This window comes from Orcinus orca, chromosome 17, assembly GCF_937001465.1.
Source record: "Orcinus orca chromosome 17, mOrcOrc1.1, whole genome shotgun sequence".
Classification (NCBI taxonomy): domain Eukaryota; kingdom Metazoa; phylum Chordata; class Mammalia; order Artiodactyla; family Delphinidae; genus Orcinus; species Orcinus orca.
This window is the reverse complement of record NC_064575.1, coordinates 27,236,356-27,248,402: the sequence shown is the minus strand read 5'-3', so window position 1 is coordinate 27,248,402 and position 12,047 is coordinate 27,236,356. Positions and strand designations below refer to the sequence as shown.

Below are 12,047 nucleotides of genomic sequence, written 5' to 3'. Positions count from 1 at the left end.
TATGCCAGTAATGAACAATTAAGAAATGAAATGTCCAAAATGATGCCATTTACAGTAGTATCAGTACCATTTACAGTATAATATCTATAGCACAAATGTAACTATATATATAAATAGATACTAAATAAAATTATATGTCTAATTACATATGAAATATATTTTATATTATATATAAATATTTACATATTTTTCTGTGTCCACACTGACATTTCAGGGCAGTGAGGAAAGAATAGATCCTTCAGAAATGGAATTAATTGGATATTCATATGAGGATAAGTGAATTTGTTCACTAACAGGCAACATAAAAAAATTCAATTCCAGATGTATTAAAATATAAATGTAAATAATAAAATTCAAAAATCCCCTTAGAAGGCAACCTGGAGGATGTATTTGTGACAATTGAGTAAGCAGTTATTCAATGGGACAAAAAGTGCACAAACCATAACGGACATGAGGACTTCTTGGGGACTTACAGCCCATGCTCTGCTCACGTATGAGGAAATCAGAGCCCAGACAGGAAACATTCTTGAATAGGCTCAACACCTCCAGGAAGCTCAAAATCAAAGACCAGGACTCCAATTTTCTGAATTAAATTTTAGAAGGTTTTGAGAACAATTTAACAATAGGACTTAATAAGATGCCTAGCCTTTTATTTTCCTTTGCTTTTTATAGCACTTTATATGTCCCAGGTGGTGTTTTAAGCATTTTGTATATATTGAAGCATTTAATCTTCAAAACAACTGAATAAGGTGGGTTCTCTTATGATTATCTCTATTTTACAGACAACACCAAGGGAACAACACCAAGATCTTTAGTAACTTGCCCCAAATTACCCAACTGGTATGTGGAAAGCTAGGATTCTAACATAGGAAGCCTGAGTCCAGAGCCTGTACTCTTAACCACCATCTTTCACAAACACTGGAAGGTATAATTTCAATTCCTGTGCTTTAGTTTCAATTCATTTAAGTTCAGAACTGCAGTATCTATAATTAGATAGGATTAATATTTGAATTTTTTGCCACCGACTGTTTCTGAGCTAATTAAATTCAAGTCTACATTTCCCAAAAGATCTTCTCCAGTCTTACAATAGTGCATCCCTTTAAAAAAATGTTGGCATTATACTTAATGTTGGCATTATAATATGTTTTATCTTACATTTTCCACCCTCTATTGTATGTGATTTAATACCAGTATATATCACTCAACAACTGCCCCAATAAACTTACAATACTTTTCCTTTTGTGGTACTTGATCTGCATTATTTCATGCTTTATTTTATATTTGCTGTATTCAGTTGCATATTATTTTATGTCTACATATTTTACTACATGATTAAAATATTTCCTAAGGGCAGTCCTCTATTTTATTGTATTATTTTACATTATAATTTACTCGATGTTATTTTAATTTTATTTTATTTTGGTGTGGCATTGTGTTTCTACTCCCTTCTAGAGCTTGATATGTGTTGGCAAGCATCTAACACAATTATACAAATACTATTGAAAGAATAAATGCTCTTATCAGTAAGGCATTTTGAAATTAATTCAACTGTGATTTTCAGATATTTTACTAACAAGACTAAAGGATAACTTGAGGCATTGCATTTTATCTATCATTGTGTCCAGCTTTGTTCTAGGGAAGAAGTTAGAACAAATTAGAGCTAATAAGGTTCTTCTCACTGTTGCTCAGGAGTTTCCAGTGATAGTCTTAGTGAAAAATTGCTCATAAACAGTATCTACGACTGCTTTCACTAATTTAGGTTCAGTGATTGAGTCAAATAAACAATTTTAGAGACATAAAGAAAATACCTCAGTCTTTCTATCATATATGGGGGCATGTATCTCCCTGGCTGACAAACGTTAGTTCTTTAATTCACCATATCTTGGAATTTTGCTAATTAGCATTTGTTTAGAGCACATAAAGTAGCCCTGTTTAATTATTGAAAACCTGAAAAGTGTTTTGTGCTCTGCAGTCCAGAGTGTTGTTTTCAGTATTTATTATCTGAGAACAGTGGATTATGAGGATGAACATGGAAGGAGGAAGAAGAGGACAAAGACTTCTCAAGCAGTTACCAAATATGTATAGTTTGGAGAGTAGAATGAAGGATAATCTACAGTAATTTTGAAAAATATTAAAAGGAAGTTTCAAGGCTTTTGTTTTCTTGAAAACATGCTCTCTATAACATTTAGTACAGTATAAGATTTCCTTATTTGTAAAATGGGGTTAATGAAATTAATTATCTAGCATCCATGAAGGATGTTGAAAAGTTATTTTTTAAATGTAATGAAGTGAATCTTGAACTTCTTTGAGAAGTTTGATGAGTGAAAATAACATATAGCTGAAAATGTTCTTGCTAAAATCTACTATTTATTTATTTATTTACTTTGCGGTACGCAGGCCTCTCACTGTTGTGGCCTCTCCCGTTGTGGAGCACAGGCTCCGGACGCGCAGGCTCAGTGGCCATGGCTCACGGGCGCAGCCGCTCCGCGGCATGTGGGATCTTGCCGGACCGGGGCACAAACCCGTGTCCCCTGGGCAGGCAGACTCTCAACCACTGCGCCACCAGGAAAGCCCAAATCTACTATTTTAGAATGGTAACATATTTCTCTTAACTACAGAAAAGATGAAATAAAAATGACTTATACTGAATACCATCCAATAAGTAATTCTTTGTGCCTTCACTCATGTATACCATTCAAGAGCCTTCACAGCCTTGTGAATAGATTTTTGAAAACAAATATAATGGCCATCTAAATATAACATTTTGCAACTGGTAACCACTTTGTATATCTGGATAATATAAAATTTGTTGGAAAATTGGTTGTTTCAACTATAGGGATGTGTTTGACATTTCTTTAGTGGACAAAAATGCTGGAATGGCAAATAGTTCAAAAGGAAAAAAAAGTCAAAGATTTACTAATTCAATTTTCATATTCTCACTGCAGCTAATGTTTAAATTAACTGAAGGATTAGCTTACGAGTCATATCCTGGGAATTGAAAACTTTGTCAAACTATCAAGTTGAGAAATTATGATGATAATATGTTCTTTAGACACTGAGGCAGGCAAAAGCTATTATTTTTTTATCAATACAAATTGTAATTGTTTTATATAATGATGCCTTGCTAAAAATGTTCTCTATTACTGGCAGCATTCTTTGGAAGTTTTCTACAAGATTTTCATAACTTAGAAGCCCCTACAAGGGTTGTATACTTCTCAAGGGGTTCTGCACTTTGCAAGGGGTTCTGCAATAGACTACAATGTCTGAAGTGATCAACTGTGCTCATCATTTCAGCCCAGGCTCTCTGTCAGTCTGTCCTTACTGGATGTTCAGACATTGCATCTAACTTGTACATGAAGGCATATGCAGGAGAATAACTCTTACCAAAATGGAGTAGGACAGACACAATGGGAGAACTAATGTATTTGCTAGAGAAAACATCAACTAGGGATGCTGCAATTCTTAATTTCTTTGTTTTAACAAGCTTTTACTGGTACTGTTGAATAAAATATATTTGAACATCATTAAAGCATCTGAGTAGTCTCAGAACTCAGTATTTTTCATGGAACATTTTTATAAGGCTTGTTCTTCATAATTTCTAGTGGTGATCTGAAATGTTTGAATGGAAGGATTTAATGAAAAAAAAATCACATCTCTTAAAGGAATTATATTAAAGATGTGTAGAGAAAGAGAACTTTAAAAACTGTTTAAATAGGTAAACGTATAAACATGTCAACTGTATAGATGTTTAATTTGTTTCTGGTGTTTGTGTTTTTACGGATTAAAAAAAACAAGTGGTGAGGGCTTCCCTGGTGGCGCAGTGGTTGAGAATCCGCCTGCAGATGCAGGGGACACGGGTTCGTGCCCCGGTCCGGGAAGATCCCACGTGCCGCGGAGTGGCTAGGCCCGTGAGCCATGACCGCTGAGCCTGTGCGTCCGGAGCCAGTGCTCCGCAACGGGAGAAGCCACAACAGTGAGAGGCCCGCGTACCGCAAAAAAAACAAAAACAAACAAACAAACAAAAAACAACTGGTGATACAAGTGGTAAGCTATGGCCATAAACACATTATAATAATTGCTCTGAAATGCATATACCAGACAACGGGAAAAGATCTATCCATATTATAAATTATGAGTTACTGTCAAAATAATGCAAGGCATTGTTTTCATATAGTTTATCTTGTTTAAAACTATTGTAAGATTTCTAAATTAATGGAGTTTGTTTTGTTATGATTACTCTAAAGTAGTGCTTCTTAACCAGTGGTGGTTTTAACTAGTCCTCCCTCCGAGGACTTTTGGTAATATCTGGACACATCTTCAGGTGTCACTACTAGGAGTGGGTGCCACTGGTGTCTAGTGGGTAGAAGTCAGGGTTGCTGCTAAACATCCCACAATGCACAGAACAAGCCCTCATAACAAACGCCCAAAATTTAAATACTGCCAAGGTTAGGAAACACTGCTCTAAACAGAGGCAGTGCTATATACAGTCCACCAGAAATTGCAAAATACAGGCACCATGTTACTTAATGACAGATAATTACATTATGAGAACCAAGAATAAAAAATAAAATATTCAGTAAATAGCTTGTAACAATTGTAAATCTGAGAGTAATTTTCATTTCCTGTGGACCTCACCCTAATTGATGTCCTGGCTGTAATAGAACATTAATAATTCTTTTACACATGAATGAAGAAGTGAATGAATATTTCAACATTACTAGGAAATCAATGTGCATATTAAATAATATATTACATAACTAAAGCATAACAGCAACTTAAATGATAGTTAACAAATATAAGATATTCCTTTGAAGCCAGTCTTTATTAGACTGAATACAATCTCATAAGTATTTCTACTCACTTAGATTAATCATGTAAGACCTTGCACAGCCTGGTGTCAATCTTATCTCTCTCCACTCTTCTCTATGAGACCATTCTTCATCCACAGGGCTTTATTCACTTCTGCCTGAATTAGGACTCCAGGTATAATGCTTCATCCACCTAGAATTACCTTTCCATATCTGCCCATCCTTATAACACTAATTTGAAATCTCTCCTCTTCTAGAGTTATCTCCCATCACACTTGTAATCACCTGAAATAATTTCTTATTCTCAGCAATCACTAACCCTACTATTATGGACTGCCTATACCATCTATTCAAAATCTGCTCAGAATTGTGCAGCCAGAAAAAAAGAAAAAAAAAAAAAAGCAAAAAAAACAGAGGATTTCTCATAGCACTAGAATGATTTCAGGGGCTAAAATCACCATGTGTAAATTTTTATTACAGGGCTTGCACCATATAAAAGCAATGTTCTAAGCACTTCACAAACATATGAGTTCTGCATTGTACACTGAACTAAACACTACTATTTCCATTTTACAGGCTAGGAAATGAATTCTGAGGGAATAACTTCTTCAAGTTACTTTACCACTGTGGCAAAGAATCATCTGCACACTAAAGATACACTGGTTATGGGTGGGAATGGCTGCCTAGTCCTATTTGCATCTAGGTGTGGTCAATGAAATGTAAGCATTAAGATGAGGACTACTTCCAGGCTTGAAATGCAGAAACTTCCAGAGCACAATCCTCCCTCTTTTTTCACCAGTCTGCTGGTTTGACTTCTTTCCGTGTTCCATGATAGTGAGGGGCTCAGGAGAGGCCACCCCAAAATATGTCACTTTGGCATATTGATTCTTTCGAATTATAGTTATTAATACTTGAGAAACAGCCAATACAGGAAGGACACACTAACCCTCTTTTGTCCCCCTGAAAGCAAGAAATAAATCTCCCATGGGAGGGCTTCCCTGGTGGCGCAGTGGTTGAGAGTCCACCTGCCGATGCAGGGGACACGGGTTCGTGCCCCGGTCCGCGAAGATCCCACATGCCGCGGAGCGGCTGGGCCCGTGAGCCATGGCTGCTGAGCCTGCGCGTCCGGAGCCTGTGCTCCGCAACGGGAGAGGCCACAACAGTGAGAGGCCCGTGTACCGCAAAAAAAAAAAAAAAGAAACTCCCATGGGAAGAGTACCCTTCCTGTTCCAGGAATTAAAGAGACATCCTTATCACCAGAAATAGGGAATTTGAGGCCTAGAAACCTGTATAAACAAACTTTGTTACTTCTTTACTAATTTACTACCCCAAGGGCAAACCCCTTTGTTTTGTCAATTCTTTACAAATTTATTGTTTCCTTGTCTACAAGGTATAAAAGCTGCCTGCTTTGGTCACTTTTTTTAGTTTCATATTTCTATAAGGTCCTGTATGTACAAATTAAATTTTTCTCCTGTTAATCTGTCTTATATTAATTTAATAATTATATCAGCCAGAAAACCTTGAAGAGAAGAAAGGAAATGTTCACCTCCCCTATAGTAGCCACTCACTGAAAGATGTCAGAACATCCCACAGCCTGGTCCCTGGATGAAAGAGGGGCAGAGCTTCCATCCTCACCCACCTCCTCCCTAGGACACTGATTGTATTTTATGTGAGAAAGAAATAAATTTCTATTATGTTAATTATTGAAATGTCAAGGTTTATCTGACACTGAGGCTGGTATACTTTAACTAAAATATTATACAATAGTTGTCTTATGAGAAAGATCAAGTAAGTTGACGATTCTACTTTAAGTAAAAATGCAATAGATAATAAAGACCATGCATTCAAGTTGGCTGGTTTAAGCCTGACATCACAGAATAATCATTAATAGCATCCCTTCTCACTCTCAGAAGTATCCTGGTTTGGATGATAAGATGTACAGTCATGTTACTAATATACTTATATGAAAAAAATTGCTGGTGAGAATAAATATTGAAAATAATTAGGATGAGATTACATGAGCTTGATATCCTGCAGAAGCATCTGTGTGCTATAAGGCAAGTTTATTTCTCAGAGCTTCAGTTCTTATCCAGCAGAATAGGCATCAAAAAAGATAATCTGTGCTTGAAAAGCTTAGACAATGATGAAGTACAGTGCAAATATCTAGCCATTAATAAGACAAAACTATGAAAGTGTACCATTTTAAGGAATGTAAAGGAAGTATTCAATGAATAAAACCTTTCTTTAAACCCATATATCATTTACTATAAACTTTGAATAAAATATGTATATGTTAACATTTGATGCTTACTAAAGACAGGATTATATTTAGAAAAATTAAATCAGGCTTTTTTTTTAAACATCTTTATTGGAGGATAATAGCTTTACAATGTTGTGTTAGTTTCTGCTGTATAACAAAGTGAATCAGCTATATGTATACATATATTCCAATATCCCCTCCCTCTTGCCTCTCCCTCCCACCCTCCTATCCCACCCCTCTAGGTGGTCACAAAGCACTGAGCTGATCTCCCTGTGCTATGAGGCTGTTTCCCACTAGCTATCTATTTTACATTTGGTAGTGTATATATGTCCATGCCACTCTCTCACTTCGTCCCAGCCTACCCTTCCTGCTCCCTGTGTCCTCAAGTCCATTCTCTACATCTGCATGTTTATTCCTGTCCTGCCCCTAGGTTCAACAGAACCAATCTTTTTTTTTTTAGATTTCACAGATATGTGCTAGCATACGGTATTTGTTTTTCTCTTTCTGACTTGCTTCACTCTGTATGACAGACTCGAGGTCCAAACACCTCACTACAAATAACTCAATTTCGTTTCTTTTTATGGCTGAGTAATAATCCATTGTATATATGTGCCACATCTTCTTTATCCATTCATCTGTTGATGGACACTTAGGTTTCTTCCATGTCCTGGCTATTGTAAATAGAGCTGAAATGAACATTGTGGTATATGACTCTTTTTGAATTATGGTTTTCTCAGTGTATATGCCCAGTAGTGGGATTGCTGGGTCATATGATAGTTCTATTTTTAGTTTTTTAAGGAACCTCCATACTGTTCTCCATAGTGGCTGTATCAATTTACATTCCCACCAGCAGTGCAAGAGGATTCCCTTTTCTCCACACCCTCTCCAGCATTTATTGTTTGTAGATTTTTTGATGATGGCCATTCTGATCAGTGTGAGGTGATACCTCATCAAGACAGTATGGTACTGGCACATAAAGAGAAATATACATCAATGGAACAGGCTAGAAAGCCCAGAGATAAACCCACACACACATATGGCCATCTTATCTTTGATAAAGGAGGCAAGAATATACAATGGAGAAAAGACAGCCTCTTCAATAAGTGGTGGTGGGAAAACTAGACAGCTACATGTAAAAGAATGAAATTAGAACACTCCCTAACACCATACACAAAAATAAACTCAAAATGGATTAAAGACCTAAATGTAAGGCCAAACACTATCCAACTCTTAGAGGAAAACATAGGCACAACACTCTATGACATAAATCAGAGCAAGATCCTTTTTGACCCACTGCCTACAGAAATGGAAATAAAAACAAACAAATGGGACCTAATGAAACTTAAAAGCTTTTGCACAGCAAAGGAAACCATAAACAAGACGAAAAGACACCCCTCAAAATGGGAGAAAATATTTGCAAACGAAGCAACTGACAATGATTAATCTCCAAAATATAGAAGCAACTCATGCAGCTCAATATCAAAAAAAGAAACAACCCAATCCAAAAATGGGCAGAAGACCTAAACAGACATTTCTCCAAAGAATATATACAGATTGCCAACAAACACATGAAAGGATGCTCATCATTGCTAATCATTAGAGAAATCAGGCCTATTGCATAGCTACTTCTCAGGTGTCTGACTTTTGAGAGACTGAATCCCCTTGCATGGAGACCATATTGCCTTCCCTTTACAGCAAACCCATTGCAATTACTTGCTTTTCAGGGAACTTGCAACCAACCCTTCTTCTTCTTTCTCCTTCTCTTCCTCCTCCTTCTCCTTTTTTCTTTCTCTCTTCATCTTCTTGTGTTACACTTTTAAATGGGGGTAAAATGCCCTTTAGTGAAATCCATCCATTCCTCTAAACATCCAACCATTCACCCAGCACATACTTACTGAGCATTTGCCATGGAAGTGTCAGCACACTTCAAGGTGCTAAGAAGATTAATGTAAACATATATAGTCACTGTTCTCCAGGAGCTTAGCGTATGGGGAGAAGGAAAAGATACCTATCACAAAACAGTAAATATAAAAATATAATTGAAAAGAAGGTATGTGCTAGAAAGGGATACCAGTAGGTTTGAGGTATCAAAGTAGGTTTCCTTAAAGTAATGACACTTGACCTGCGATCTGAAGGATGAACAGTCAACTGAAGGGAGTGAAGAAGTGGGGAAGTGAGGTGAGATGGTGGCAAGCTTGGCAAGCATATTCCACACACTCACACAGCCTGCACAAATGTCCTGGTGAGGAAAAGATGACTTGTTCAAAGAACTGATATAAGTCAATTCAGATGGAGCACCAAGAAAGGCTCAGAAGATGATGTTGTAAGTCTGCAAATGAGCAGAAAACAAATCACATAGAAAGTTGTAGGCCACAGCAAGTGTTTCAGTTTCTTTTTTGAGAACAATGGAAAATCATACATAGTTTTTATCAAAGGGTGATACGGTTAAATTTGTATTTTGAAAAGATCACTCTGGATGCAAAATGGTAGCTGAGAATAAAAACAATTTTGAAATCCATTACTCCTAGGACACCCTTGATAGATCGTTACCAGCATTTGTTTTCTTCTTCTTTGTCGACACCCAGGATTGCTCTCCAATATATTCCTTCTTATCAATGAATTTTCCATTACTTCCCTCATGATCAGAATTAAGAATATTCACCAGATTTACTTTAAAATTAGCAATCCCTATTCATGTTCTTTCTTTGAATTCCTTAAGCATTTATAAGACCTTTATAATGTAATAAAATTAATTTAATTCTCTATTTTATGTATTCTTTTTTTAAGCTAGACTTTGGTCCTCAACAAAAAGAACCTGTATACAGGCTTTAGAGAAAAAATGATTTCTACAGATAAATGATTTTTTAGTGTTGGATTCTTCCTATTATTAATAACTGACTTCCTAAGTTCATAAATTGTGCTTTTGCAACCAACCTAAGAGTGAAAGTATCTAAAAATAAAGACCTTACAAATGTCTATTTATAGCCTGTGTGTAATCAAACAAAGTGCAATCAGTAGAAATTGACATTGATCGAGACTTAGTCTCCAACCTCTGCATGGTATTTTGGTACAAAAGAACACTTTATGTGTGACCTCTCATATAAAAATTGTCAGTATTAAACATTTAAGATGTTTATTTCACCTTTCACATAATGTGTTTGAGAAAAAACAGTTGCAATGGCTAAATTTCGATTAAAAATATAATAAATATTTCTAATATTAACAAAATTTAGAATCCAATTTCAATGAATTATTAAGGAGAGGATTCTCTTAAATTTTTAAATATAAATTATTTTAAATAACCAAATTGAAATACATTTTTATAGTGAGCTTTACATTATAGAAAATGTGTTTTTTACAAAAATTATTCAGAATAATTTCACAGATTTTGATTTTTTAAGAATCCCCAAGTACTGTGGATGAAAATACAATCAATTGTTCTTTTCCACAGTTTAGCAATCCTTCATTACATGTCAAAGGCAGGAAGCCAGGGTTAAAAAAGGGATATCCCCTCTTCTACTGTGGTGAAAAAGATGTGCTGAAGAGCTGAAAACATATAATACAGCAAAATTAAGTTGTGACCAAGTTTCCTTTTCTTCATAATACCCACAGTGTATGCTGTGATGGGTACCCGGAAGGCAGCAATACCAAAAATCCATGTCTTCACCCAGTTTATTTATTTAAAATCCTTTAATGTGTTAAGTTATCATATCTCAAAACACATGACAAAGGGTATTTATCAGGTAAATTTCCTCAGAGTGCCAACCTTGACATGGGAATAAGAAGAGGAGATATCACTGGGGAAACGAAGAGGGAATGATTTTGAAACACGTTTCACAGACTGGGGTCACAGCTGGCATGAGGTCACATGCCACACAAGTTTGAATGAGTGAACTGTGCAATGAAAAACAAAAGGCATAAACTTTAAAGAGTAGTACAGAAAAGGGGACAGGGCACCCAAAATAAATATGTCAAAGTCACAATCAAGTTTGGGACATACCTTGATCATAGATTAAAAAAAAGAACTGTGAACATTCATTGCAGTTTGGGGAAATAAGTACTTTTCTTTGTTTTTGTTTAATTGCTCTGGGGTAATAAATATATAGGAGTCTTACCCCAAGGGAAAAATATCACCTTAATTATTAGTTTATATGCTATATGTCTTTAAGGGAAATAACCTCAGGAAAAAAAACATGTATTCAATAAAATATTCATTATCATGTTAGTAAAATGCACAGACCATGGAACTATTTCAAGGTGACTTTTCATGTGTTGCGGTATAAAATTTAGGAATCTTTGTCGATATAGTAAAATATAGTAAAATAGAGTAAAAATAAAATATCCAAGGAAGAAAAGTTAATCAAACCATAATAGACTGTGACCTATTTTCAAAAATCAGATTAGAGTTCCAATATTTTGAGCTCTCATTACTGATCTCCCTTAGTTTCTCTATGAACTATAATTTTTAGGTAGAATCCAGCAATTTTTAAAATAATTTCTCATTTTATGTTTTCTCTGCTACTCAGCTGGGCAGATGGCTTTGGGTATAGAAGACACTGAAATGGAAAGAAACTTAGGCTTTAAAGGTCCTATGACTAAGCTCTCCTAAATGAGTTTTTTAAATATTAGAATCAAAAAGAACACTTGCATATATGGCCTTGGCAGTTTGGAAATCATTAGTAGGTTAAAGGAACTGATACAAGAATCAATAACTAAGAAAGTAGTCATCCAATAAGTTTAGGAAGTTTAGGAAGGACATAGTAACTACAACTTAGAATTGGGAGATCAAAGAGCTGTGCATAAAGTAGTTCAGATTTAGATTTCCAGAAGGCTTATCAGAAAGTCTCTTCTAGTTATTTGGACCCAAAGATTTCTCCACAGATCTGTCTTCAGCCAATATTCTTCTCACTCTATATACTTTCCCAGAGTGAGCTTATCCATCCCCATAGTTTTAACACTATCTGTGTTGATGACTCACA

The 12,047-nt window shown here is 35.6% G+C and overlaps 1 protein-coding gene and 1 long non-coding RNA gene across 6 annotated transcripts in view; one reads left to right on the top strand and one right to left on the bottom strand.

Annotated features, from left to right (window-relative positions):
* Positions 1–12,047, top strand: part of LOC125961784 (uncharacterized) — a 387,293-nt gene that overhangs the window by 622 nt on the left and 374,624 nt on the right. The gene's annotated exons all lie outside the window — the stretch shown is intronic.
* Positions 1–12,047, bottom strand: part of RALYL (RALY RNA binding protein like) — an 834,129-nt gene that overhangs the window by 495,147 nt on the left and 326,935 nt on the right. The window lies entirely within an intron of this gene.